Below are 9,994 nucleotides of genomic sequence, written 5' to 3'. Positions count from 1 at the left end.
TAATCCCAGCTACGAGGGGGGCTGAGGCAGGATAATCGCTTGAAGCTGGGAAGCAGAGGTTGCAGCGAGCCTAGATCGCATCTTTGCACTCCAGCCTGGGCGAGAAGAGCAGAAATCCATCTCAAAAAGAAGAAAGAAAAAAAAAGACTTTGGGCTTGAGCCCAGCCAGGGCAACACCACTGGCACACCATTTCCTTAGGCCAGTTCGTAACTTTCCAAACCCACTGTAATAAGCACTGAAGTTGAAAAGCCCAAAGGCCCTGTCCGTATGGCAGTATGCTTCCTACCAGTCACAGACCTCTATCATCAGCGAAGCGACGGGAAGAACCAGAGTCACCAGTTCCTCAAGACACTACGTTTATTCTGATCTTGCAAACGCGTTATGTCCCCCGAGGGGGGTGCACCGTTCCTGGAAGTACTGCAATACCAGGTCGATGCGTGGAGTGGACGGAGCAAGCTCCTATTCCATCTCCCTGCTCCAAAAATCCATTTAATATATTGTCCTCGGATAGAGGACGTATCAGATATTAAACTGATAAGAACAGATACTACACTTGATCTTAGCCAAAAGGCCGAGAAGCGATGCTGTCGCCTCCGTCCCCGCCGTCACCGTCCCACCATCATCCACATTGCAGTCGCGGTGAGAGCCCCAGCCTCGCTCCTTGCCTCATTCTCTTTGTCTCATCCACATCGCTGTTCACGCCATTACACACTCGGGCTCATTTTTTATTCTCCACGTTTTAAAAGAGAAATCTTATACCCTCGCTATTCCCGCGTTTCCGGGCTTTCCTTTCGAATTTGCATGCCCCGCCCTGTCCCCCAGGAGGCGTGATCACCTCGTTTGACTCCGCCCCCGGCCGCCTCCGCGTCAGGGGCCGGGGCTCCGCTGGGGGCGACTCCCTTGTTTGTGTCAATCCAGCCAAAAGACAGAACCGAAAGAGACCGGGGGCGCGAAGGCGAGATGGGTCTGTGGAAAAGACCTGTCGGCGGAGAGCGGGCCACGTTTTCCTGGACAAAGACGAGGTCGCAAGGCATCATCGTAAGAGGAGACCAGGCGGCGCTGGGTCTTTAGTTCGTCACCATCGGGTGGGGAGACCAGCCTCGTACCTGCTGGACGAGGGGCTCATTCCCCTCTGCCAGGCAGGAGGCTGACCATCAGATACCGGTTGTAGGGAGGCGGCGCGTGGACGGCGAGGGCCCGGCAAGGATTCTCCCCAGCGCCTGCGCCTCCCGTGGCATCTATGCACGGACCGTGTCCTGTGCCGTGTAGGGAAAGCTGCCTCTTTTCTTGGGACGCGAATTTCCTCTCACCTCCTCCTCCTCCTCCTCCTCCTCCTCCTCCTCCTCCTCCTCGCCTGGCTATTCCTGACGCAGGTTGTCAGGACTCCGCTTGGGTGTCACCCGTCCGGGAAGCCTCCCTTCATTAAGGGCCCTCCGCACTCCCCGCCTCCATATGTGACTGGCAGCCCTCCTACGTAGTTCATCGTACCCCGTTATTCCCATCAACTACTCCACTCACCACCCTTCTGGGCAGTCCTTTATCTCCCCTTCTGAAATCCCATCACTGAGGGCTGAGACCCTCATCAACACTTATCCCGGTTTCCCCGCGCTAGTCTGGTGCCTGGAGATTTGAAGACGCTCAATAAACTTTTGTGGAGCGAAGAAATGACGGAGGCTATTGGCCCTGGCAGGCGTGAAGGGGAAAGATCGGGCTCGGGGCGGCCGGGCACCAGAGGACTGGAGTGTCCGCCGGGTGCTCCGGGGGAAGACGGGCGTCAAGGCCCCCAGCAAAGCTGGGTAAGTCTCTCTGAGACACAGACTGCCGTCTGTAGCTTCTGCATTTACCTTTCCCGTCCTCCTTCCTAACACGACAGTGGAGTTGGGAGTTTATGTCTCTTTTATTTGATTTCAGAAGAGCAAGAAGGTATCATAGATCCGAGAGTGACACTCAGCTAGTCATGCTCCCCCTGCAGGATGCCTGTTGAACAAACAACCAGGTCAAAAAATATAAACTGTGCCCATCCCAATGCCAGCCTCGGGCTGAGGGGCTCTAATTCACTCAACAGCCTTAAGAGGTGGGCATTATTATTAGCCACAGCCAGGATTAGGGTGAGGCCAGTCCTCCAGGGCTGAATTTCAGAAGGTGTTTCTCCTGAACCCTTCAGTAATCAAAGTAAATAATAGTTCAATGCAATATATCTTATCGCAATTATTAGATAATCAAGACATTTATCTGGAGTGCTGAATCTTTTGGTGCTCCCTTACCTTTTTTTTTTTTTTTTTTTTTTCCATCTCAGCAAGGGTTTCCCTCATTTCACTTTATCCCAGTCTCCACCCTGTCATTGTCATCTCCATTCTATTATCCTGCAAAGTACAATATGGCAGACACCCATCTCAGCCTCCCACGTGAGCCACTGTGCCTGGCCCATGTATGTATGTATGTATGTATGTATGTATGTATGTATGTATCTATCTATCTATCTATCTATCCATCTTTCTTTTGAGATAAGGTTTCCCTCTGTTGTCCAGGTTGGAGTGCGGTGTTACAATCATGGCTCATTCACAGTACATCAAGATAAATGCCAAGCGGGTCCAAGATTTCAAAGTGAAAAAAATGGAACTATGAAAGTATATAAGGGCCAGGCACGGTGTTTCATGCCTGTAATTCCAGCACTTTTGGAGGCCAAGGTGGGCGGAGTGCTTGAGTCCAAGAGTTTGAGACCAGCTTAGGCAATATAGCATGCCCGTGTCTCTACAAATAAGTTTAAAAAAATAATAATAAATATTGTTAAAAAAAAAAAAAAAAAAGTGGACCAAAAAGACGTATAGAGGAGGCTGGGGATGGCGGCTCATGCCTGCAATCCCAACACTTTGGGAGGGCAAGGTGGGAAGATCACCTGAGCCCAGCAATTCAAGACCAGCCTGAACAATATAGGGATACTATACAAAAATAATAGTAGTAACAATAACAATAAGTTAAAAATTAGCCAGGCATGGTGGTGTGTACCTGTGGTTCTAGCTACTCAGGCAGGCTGAGGCGGGAGCATCAGCTCAGCCCGGGAGGTTGAGACCAGCCTGAGCAACGTAGTGAGATACCATCACTGTTGAAAGGGAAAAAATGCAGTAAAATATGAAGCTTTTTTCTTTCTTCTTCCCTCTCTCTCCACTTGTCACAGTGTTTTTCTCTTTTTCTTTCTTTCTTTCTTTTTTTTTTTTTTTCATAAAATCATTATTTACAATAGCCAAGATGGTGTTTTTCACTTTCTATTTTATGTTGCACTCCTCGGGCACAGGATGCAGGTAGGAGAGTGCAGACTCTTGCAGGAGCCCGGAGGCCCTCCGTCTCACAACTTAGGATGGTCCCTGTGACCTCAAAACTCACTAGTGAAGGAGGAGGTCTGAGCTCCCAGTGGGGTAACCAGTCATCCCAGTTTGCTAGGGGATGAGGGGTTTCCTGGAATATGGGACTTTCAGAACTAAAACTGGCAAAGTCCCAGGCAATCAGGGGGAGTTGGCTACCCTAGACCTCTGAGCTGTACTAGACCTCAGAGTGGCCTCCAAATTTCGGGGGAAATGAGAACAACCATCCTGACAGTTCACAGGGGGCTTTCCCCAAGGGTGGCGCATGCTGAAAGGATGTGGTCGGGGGGGGGGGATGCAGCTGGTTTTCGGTGGCCTCAAGAACCTACGGGGAGGCAGAGGACCCCCTCCCCGACAACTGTGCGCTTCTTGCCTTTCACACACCAAGTCCCAGCGGCCCGTAACGCCTCTTGCTACCATCAAGACCCTCACTCTGCTCCTCAGGAAGTCCTGGCACCCGGGCCATGAAATCTGGTTCTGAGACAGACATACTTGCTGAGACTGAGGTAACCTCCTTTTACCCACACCTAAGAGCCTGGGAGTTTCCTTTTGTGTCCAATAAGGGCTAATCCTGGGTGGTCTATGGCTGCCTGTCCGCAAGGTCACAGGAGGACCTGACCGCCACCTCTTGTTGCTTTCCTGATGGCTCCCTTGGTCTCCTGCAAGTTCTCCAATGCCGTCTCAGTCCTTGTTCAAGTCTACGTTTTCTGGAGAGAACCCTTCTTGGCACTGTCACCCTCTGTCGAGATAACTGTCCTCCAAATCTCCAGTCCCCTTCTCTAGCCACCCCTAGAAATACCTCTTGGGAGCCCGCCTCTCCAGGCTGTCTGAATTCCTTCTGGCCTCTCAGTCCCTGGATGCTGAGGGCCGCTCCCGTTCCCTTCCTCAAGTCCTTACTTTGCTTGGCTTCAGGCACTTGCAGTTTTGTGGCCTTTTAAAGTCCCACGGTTTTCCTTCTGCCTCTCCAGATGCTGCTTCTCCATCCTTCACTTGATTTCCCTGCCTTGAATGTAGAGATGCTCATGACAGTGCCATGGGCCACTTTCCTCCTCTCACCCCATTGCTCCCTGGGGAATCCCACCCATCTCAGGGCTCGTGGGTCTGTTTCTCACTGACCACCCGAGTCCACCCCTCCGACAAAGGCCTCCCCTGAGCTCCGGGCTCCTGAGCAAATGCACTCTGGACATCCGTCCCCACGTGGATAGCCTGCAGACATCATCACACCGTGGCTGCAACTGAGCTCTTGAAAACCTTCCCGAGGCTGGCATGGTGGCTCTCGCCTGTAATCCCAGCGCTTTGAGAGGCTGAGGCGGGTAGATGGCTTGAGCCCGGAAGTTCAAGAGCAGCCTGAGGAACACGGTGACACCCAGCCTGTAGTAAAAACACAAAAATTAGCCAGCTACTAATATAGTCCCAGCTACTAAGGGAGGCTGAGGCAGGAGTACAGTCCCAGCTACTAGGGAGGCTGAGGCGGGAGAATAGCTTGAACCCGGGAGGTGGAGGTTGCAGTGACCCAAGATGACACCACACTGGACTCCAGCTTCGGGGAGAGAGCGAGATTCTCCCTCAAAAAAAATAAACAGCGAAAAATAGAAAAGTTAGCCGGGCGTGGTGGTGGTGCATGCCTGTAGTCCCAAGTACTGGGGAGGCTGAGGCGGGAGAATGGCCTTGAACCCGGGAACCGGAAGTTAGAATGAGCGGAGATGGCGCCACCTCCACTCCAGCCCGGGCAACAAAGCGAGACTTGTCTGGAAGAAAAAGGAGAGCGAGGAAAACACCCAAGAACAGAAGTAACCGTAACCGCAGATAACGGTGAAGACCAAACCAAATTGCTTGCTAAGTTACTGTTTGGCTTTCTTCACGTTTTAACTGCGGGAGTCTTGAAACTTAGCAACACGCCCCGAAGCTTCTCTCGGTGTGTCAGGTTCCCAGCAAGCAATACGTGGTTGAAGCCTCAAACAGGACAACACAGCAGCCCTTCCCCTGGAGAGGCTCGCTGACCGCCAAGCAGAGCGAGGCACAAGCACAGCAGCGTCCGCTAACGAGACAGCAGAAAAGACCACAGGAAAAGCACCGAAGGCAGCTCCGCGAGCCAAGCCAACTTTCACCGTCTGTTGTTAGGCACAGCGCACTTTTCCCCGAGGGGATACACCGTCCCTGGACGGACCGCAATACCAAGCCGATGCGCGGAGCGGACGGAGGAAGCTCCCGTTCCTTCACCCGGCTCCAAAAATCGACTGACTCTGACAGCCCGTCCTCCGGCGGAGGACGGGTATCAGCTGTCACCCCGACAACGACAAGAACAGCCACCACGCATACCTCTATGACGAGACAATGACAAGAACAGACACTACGCAGAGCGCTCAGCCGTAAAGGCCGACACGTCGCGCGCGCGCGCGCGCGGCCGGCGCGCAGGCCACAGGACACATTGGTCCACTCACCCTCAGCTCACGGTAAGAAAAGTCATCGTCAAGTAAAAGAAACCCTCTCTTCCCTACCTTCACACGGTACTCCTTGTGACAATTTGCAACATCGTGTAAGTAATAGCGTTACAAGTTTCGGGGGATATTTACTTTCTCTTTTTGCTCCCATAGCTCCCGGGCGAAACAGCCATTTTAAATTTGCATGCCCCGCCCCACAGGCGCCGAGCTCCTTTCTCCCCGCCGGCTCGCCTGCCAGGGAACCGGAAAGCGCTTGTTAATAATCCCTGGGATCGTGGGAAAGCTCCTTCCGCTTCTAGGCCCTTCAATAGGAAAAGCCCAGAACGAAAAAGACAAGAAGAGTTCTAGGAGGCTTTTCTTTCCAACATCTCTCTCTTTCTCTCCTCTTTCTCCCCTCCCCTCCCCTCCTCCTCTTGTTTCTCTCTCTCTCTCCCCCTCCCTCCCTCCCTCCCTCCTCTTTTTCAGTCCTGACCTAGCTGGCTTCCAACATTTCTTTACACATTTTTTTTCCCCACACATAACGTTGAAAGAATTGTTGGGTGAGCACCCGTGTTGCCACCCCCCGACGTCACCTTGCTGGACTTGCTTCGTTCTATGTGTTACAGACATGTGATGACATCTTTTGTGTCGCTGAGCGCAAGGAGACAGTTACTTACGTCTCCGCCCCCCTCGCCGTTTCTCGACCGTCTGGCCCGGCGAGTTTTCGAATCGAACAGGCGACGGCGCAGCCGGGGGGAGGAAGCGCTCGCCCCCACAGGTTCGAGGCCTGGGCGGAGCCCTGGGAAACGGGCCCCTCCGCTTCGTGTGTGGCGCTGCGAAGCCGCTTCTGCCCGGGAAGGGGGCGAGGGGCCTGGAACGCAGAGGGAACCGCCGGTTCCGAAGCCCCGGGGTGCGCCCGGAGGACCGAGTGGCTGGGGCGGCGCGGGACGGGGGGCTGGGCGGGAGGCGCAGGGGTCCGGGAGGTGACCCCGGAGGGCGTCGGATCTGGCGGGGCCTCGTGGGCTCCCCTCCCTCAGAGGGGGCGCGCTGAGGGTGGGCGGTGGCGCCCCGAGAGCGACCACCACCCACCCTCAGAGGGGGCGCGCTGAGGGTGGGCGGTGGCGCCCCGAGCGCGACCACCACCTCCCTGGGAACGCGAGAGTTCGGACCAGTTACCGGGGCCTGGGTAGAGAAACGGGAAGGCAGCGAGGGCCTGGGCCCGGGTAGGGCACTGCGGGGGCTGAGAGGTGGCCAGATTCTGGCTGTACTTTGAAAGCAGAGCTGACGGCCTTTGCGGAGACCTGGGATGGGGGTGAGAGAAAGGAGTGGAGGGTGACTCCAAGGGTGTAGGCCAGAGCGACTGCCGCATTCAGAGTTGGGCGAGGACTAGGTTTGTCGGTTCGGGGTTGGGGGGCTGGGGGATTGGGGGTTGGGGGTAGGGAGTCGGGGAGGGCGCGGGATGTCCTGATCGGTTTTGGAGAGGACGAGCTAGAGAGGCGGCAAGCCAGACGGCCAAGCAGAGGTGTCAGCCAGGCCGCTGGATGTGCCATTGTGGACTCCAGGCTGGGACTCTTTGGAGACCGTGGGTCTGGAGGAGCGCCTTCGAAGGATAAAGAGTGTTCGCCCACAGGCAGGACGCCCAGGAATGAGCCCCGGGGCGCTCCAAAGTCAAGGAGGCGATCCTTCTGCCTCAGCCTCCCCATTAGCTGAGACTACAGGCGCGCATCACCATGACCGGCTAACTTTTTTTTTTTTTTTTTTGGACACGAAGTTTTGCTCCGTCATCTTGGCTAGAGTCCAGTGGCGTGATCTTGGCTCACTGCAACCTGCGCCGCTCGGGTTCAAGCAGTTCTGCCTCAACCTCCTGAGTAGCTGGGACTACAGGCATGTGCTACCACGTTCGGCCAATTTTTGTGGTTTTAGTAGAGACGGGGTTCACCATGTTGGCCAGGCTAGTCTTGAACTCCTGACCTCAAGTGATCCGCCCGCCTCAGCCTTCCAAACTGCTGAGATTGCAGGCGTGAGCCACTGCGCCAGTCCCATATGCTTCTTCTTTCTTCTTTCCTTCCTTCCTTCTTTCTTTCATTTTTCTCCCTCTCTCTCTCTCTCTCTCTCTCTTTCTCTTTTGAAAAGATGGAGTCTTGCTCTGTCGCAATTTTGGCTCACTGCGACCTCCACCTCCTGGGTTCAAGCAATTCTCCTGTCTCAGCCTCCTGAGTAGCTGTGACTACAGGCGCCTGCCACCACACCTGGCTAATGTTAGTATTTTTAGGACAGACAGGGGTTTCACCATATTGGTCAAGGTGGTCTTGAACTCTTGACCTCAGGTGATCCGCCCACCTTGGCCTCCCAAAGTGTTGGGATTACAGGCAGGATCCACTGTGCCCAGCATGCCTCTTTTTATAAAAGGTATTTGGTAGAGATGGAGCATCTTGCTACAGTCTTGCTGCTCACGGTGTGGTCCCCAGACCAGCACCATTGACATCATCTGGGAGTGGGTTAGAAGTGTGGAATCACTGGCTCCAGACCTATTGCATCAGAATCTGCATGTTAACAAGGTTCCCTAGAATGCACATGCAGATTAGAGTTTGAGAAGCGTTCTGCTCTGGGACTTGATGACAGAAGGAGGGGAAATGAGGGAGGGAGAAGAAGCAAATATTTTTTGAGATCTCGACTCTCACTACCAATATCTGAAACTTGGGGACCACATGGATTCGGATAACAAGTGATATAGTTATAACTCCAGATGTCTACGCTGGTGGCGGAGTGGATTTTAGAACACTTTCTGAGGTTATACAATACAGAATCAGCAAGTTGAGGCAGAAGGGCCTGAAGGGAGATGGCCAATGTATGTGAGCAAGGCTGACGCTAAGGAGTTGAGACCGGGGATGGTGGCATGCACCTGTAGTCCCAGCACCTCAGAAGGCTGAGGTGAAGGGTCGCCTGAGCCCGGGAGGTTGAGGTTCCAGTGAGCCATGGTCAAGCCACTGCACTCCACCATGGGCCACAGAGGGAGACCCTGTCTTTTAAAAAAAAACAAAAGAAAAGAAAAAAAAGAAAAAACTCGAGGCCTTCTGTTTCTGTGATCAGGGGTGAGGTATACAGGTGGTCCCCATAGACTGGGAGACATGGTGCAAGGTTAATATTTTGTGTAAGAGAAGAGGAGTTCATATTTCAGAATCCCTGGAATGCCAGTGTGTAATGAGCAGGCAGGCCGAGAGAAGGGACAACATATGTATGTTTTTATAACGACTTAGAGGCAAATGGTTAGAGCAGCTCTGAACTGAAATCTACTCAAACATCCATCAGTGGGTGAACGGATAAACAGAACGTGACATTCAGGAATGACACACGCCACAACGGAAGAACCTCAGGAAACATGCTCAGAGAAAGACGTCAGTCAGGTGCAAAAGACCACAGACTGTGTGATTCCCTTTATGTGAAATGCCAGGAAAGGGAACTCTGTAGACATACTGATCAGTGGTTGACGGAAGGTGAGGGTGGGAGTGGGCAATGACTTTGTAGGGAGGGAAAACGTTACCTCTGTCCTCTTGGGGGTCCCTGCTGGGCCTGAGAATCAAACTGACACCAGATAGTTAGCAGGAGGAAAGCATAGATGCTCAATGTGTCAGGTGTTTTTTTGTTTGTTTGTTTTGTTTATTTGTTTGTTTTTGATGGAGTTTCACTCTTGTTGCCCAGGCTGGAGTGCAATGGCACGATGTCGGCTCACTGCAACCTCTGCCTCCTGGGTTCAAGCAATTCTCCTGCCTCAGCCTCCTGAGTAGCTGGAATTACAGGCATGCACCACCAACTCCGGCTAATTTTTTGTATTTTTAGTAGAGATGGGGTGTCTCCATGTTGGCCAGGCTGGTCTCGAACTCCTGACTTAAGGTGATCTGCCTGCCTCAGCCTCCCAAAGTGCTGGGATTATAGGCGTGACCCACCGCCCCTGGTCACTCAATGTAAATTTTACATGACACAGGAGCGCTCATAAGGAAATGAAAACCCAAGGCCATGGTCACATATGTGCATTTGTTCTGGTAATTTTCTGCCTCTCCTTCGACTTGCCGATCTTCTCTCCTGCTCTTTTGTACTGCATGGAGCTGCATAAAGGGTAGTGACTCAAATGACAGCCTTTCTTGCTGCAGTTGGTCGCAGGGCTGCCTCTGCTACTCCTCCTGTGCCTCATGGACAACAAGTTATGCTCATGTCCA

General features: G+C 53.2%; 1 non-coding gene across 1 annotated transcript; it reads right to left on the bottom strand.

Annotated features, from left to right (window-relative positions):
* Positions 1-393: 393 nt before the first annotated feature.
* LOC135273274 (U2 spliceosomal RNA) lies at positions 394-584 on the bottom strand. Its single transcript, XR_010341067.1, has one exon. It is a non-coding gene; the product is annotated as a U2 spliceosomal RNA (small nuclear RNA).
* Positions 585-9,994: the final 9,410 nt, after the last annotated feature.

The sequence above is a fragment of the Aotus nancymaae genome, unplaced genomic scaffold, assembly GCF_030222135.1.
Source record: "Aotus nancymaae isolate 86718 unplaced genomic scaffold, 86718_ANA_hifiasm-v0.15.2.pri h1tg000705c, whole genome shotgun sequence".
Classification (NCBI taxonomy): domain Eukaryota; kingdom Metazoa; phylum Chordata; class Mammalia; order Primates; family Aotidae; genus Aotus; species Aotus nancymaae.
Note: the sequence above shows the minus strand (reverse complement) of the source record. Positions and strands in the feature narration are given on the sequence as shown.